The 2,679-nt window shown below is 47.4% G+C and overlaps 1 pseudogene; it reads left to right on the plus strand.

Annotated features, from left to right (window-relative positions):
* Nucleotides 1-1,651: 1,651 nt before the first annotated feature.
* Nucleotides 1,652-2,412, plus strand: LOC101568388 (annotated as a pseudogene).
* Nucleotides 2,413-2,679: the final 267 nt, after the last annotated feature.

Genomic DNA, 2,679 nt, shown 5'->3' on the forward strand with positions numbered 1-2,679 from the left:
GGTAATCACCAGAGTGTGATTGCTGGATTGTATGGAAAGAAAATCTTTAGTTTTTGTAAGAAACCATCAAACTACCTTCCTAAATGGCTGTATACAGAGTACAAACCAGTTTTCTTTTTAAATAACAGGATCTTGGTATGTTGCCAAGGCTAGCCTTGAGCTTATGATCCTCTGCTTCAATATTCAAAATAGCTGGGATTATGGGTATGTGCTACCTTGCCTGTCTAAAAATCTGAATCTTTTTTTCTTTTCTTTTTTTTTTCCGGAACTGGGGATTGAACTCAGGGCCTTGCATTTGTCAGGCAAGCACTTATTCTACCGAGCTATCTCCTCTGCCCCTAAAAATCTGAATTTTAATGAAATTCATCTTATCAATTATCTTGTGGTTTGTTCCTTTGGTGCTGTACCCTTAAAGTCATTACCAAACACAGGGTCATCTAGGTTTTTTCCTGTTATTGTCTAGCACTTTATAATTTTATCTCTAGGTTACTCTGCAAAGGTATTACCTTTGATTTACTTGTATAAGGTCTGTGTCTATGGCCCTTTTTTTTTTGTCTTTCTGAGACAGGGTCACACTACACAGCTCAAGCTGGCCTTGAGCTCACTTTGTAGCCCAGGCTGATCTGAACTCTCAAGGATCCTCCTGCCTCAGCCTCCTGAGTGCTCAACTCCCCCACTTTTTTTCCGAATATGCACGTCTAATCATTTTAGAACTTGGATTTATGGAAAATAATAGCATCTGTGCACTTTCATATTATTTCCTTAGTATCCTCTAATGGCTTCAAACACAAGAAAAAACCTGGGTCACATGTGATTCTAATGTCAAAATTTAATGCCCTCACTGGGTTATTTTTTATTTGCGACAGCTCAGTGGGTACTGGGACTAAATCCAGGACCTTTGTACTAAGTATATCCCAATCCCTTTTGACACAAATTCTCACTGAATTGCCCAGATTGGACTAAAATTTGTGATCCTCCTGCCTCTGCCTCCCAGTGAGCTGAGATTACAGGTGTGCACCACCATACCTGGCTGTCATTATTAGGGTTTTTTTTGGTACAGGGTCTCGCTACGCAGCTCCGACTAGTAGTGATCCTTCTGTCTCAGCCTCCCCAGCGCTGCAATTACAGGTGTGTACCACCACACCCAGTTTTGGTGGCTGGCATGACATGTGGTGCCGGCATGTGGTACCAGGGTTTGAAACCCAGTCCTTGCACTTGCCAGGCAGGTGCTTAGACTGCTATCTCCTTGGCCCTGTTCTTATTGTTAATATTCATCTTCTTAGATTTCTATCTACGCCACCTGTTTCTATCCCTTCTTCCCTTAAGGGCTACCAGATTTAACAAGTGCAAAATACAGGGCATCTAGTAAGTTTGGAATTTGGATTGAGACTGGGTGAATCCCAGCTCTTGGGAGGCTATAAACAGGCAGTTCCCTACAAGTCCGATCTAGTAGTGAGACCCTAAACACCCTGTAGACCTTTCTTTAAAAATAAAAAATTGCGTCTCGCCGCCGCCCGGCGGGGCACGGTGTTGGGCGCCGGCCCGCCTCGCTGCCTCGGGGTGCCCAGGTAGCCCAGGATACTGACTGCTGCAAATAAAAGGAGTTCAACTGGGCGGTGAATCAGACTGGCAGGCTGGAGGTTCCTGGACATCATTATTCTCTAAGTCGGCAGTAATGCTAACACTGGCAAGCAAACTGAAGCGGGATGATGGTCTCAAAGGGTCCCGGACGCCAGTCGCCTCGACTGACTCCACGCAAAGGGTGTCTGTGAGAGACAAGTTGCTAGTTAAAGAGGTTGCAGAACTTGAAGCTAATTTACCTTGTACATGTAAAGTGCATTTTCCTGATCCAAACAAGCTACACTGCTTTCAGCTAACCGTAACCCCAGATGAGGGTTACTACCAGGGTGGAAAATTTCAGTTTGAAACTGAAGTTCCTGATGCATACAACATGGTGCCTCCCAAAGTGAAGTGCTTGACCAGGATCTGGCATCCCAACATCACAGAGACAGGGGAGATCTGTCTCAGCTTACTGAGAGAACACTCGATCGATGGCACCGGCTGGGCTCCCACGAGAACGCTGAAGGATGTTGTTTGGGGGTTGAACTTTTTATTCACTGATCTTTTGAATTTTGACGATCCACTGAATATCGAAGCTGCAGAACATCACTTGCGGGACAAGGAGGACTTCCAGAACAAAGTGGACGACTACATCAAGCGCTACGCCAGATGATGAGAGGAGCACACTGCGGCCAGGGACCCCGCGGGCCGCCTCCTGTCCTCGCGCCCCTCAGCCCCGTGGGCTGTCCCTGTCCTGCGGCTGCCCTGCCCTGGCGAAGACGTCCTCCTGACTGCCCACTGTAGCTGGAGAGTGCAGCATAAATACAGCAGGAAAGTGTGTCTGGCTCTAGAGCTTTGTCTGCTTCCCTTAACATGTTTACTTTCCCAAAACTGGGCTATCTAGGCTGACTTATCCCGAACTCAGCCAGCAACTGCGCTTGCTCCCTGGCGCCCGCTCAGGGGTGGCTGTGGGGCATGGAAGGGCACGTCCAGTGTGCTCGCCAATCGGCAAGAAGAGCCCGCGCAAACTGTGACCGACGCACGTTCTCTTAGCTTCCTCTGAATGTTGGCCCTGCCTAGATGTGAAGCTTCCCAGAATGCATAGTCATTCACTGTAGC

This window comes from Octodon degus, unplaced genomic scaffold (assembly GCF_000260255.1).
Source record: "Octodon degus isolate 3935 unplaced genomic scaffold, OctDeg1.0 scaffold00035, whole genome shotgun sequence".
Lineage (NCBI taxonomy): Eukaryota > Metazoa > Chordata > Mammalia > Rodentia > Octodontidae > Octodon > Octodon degus.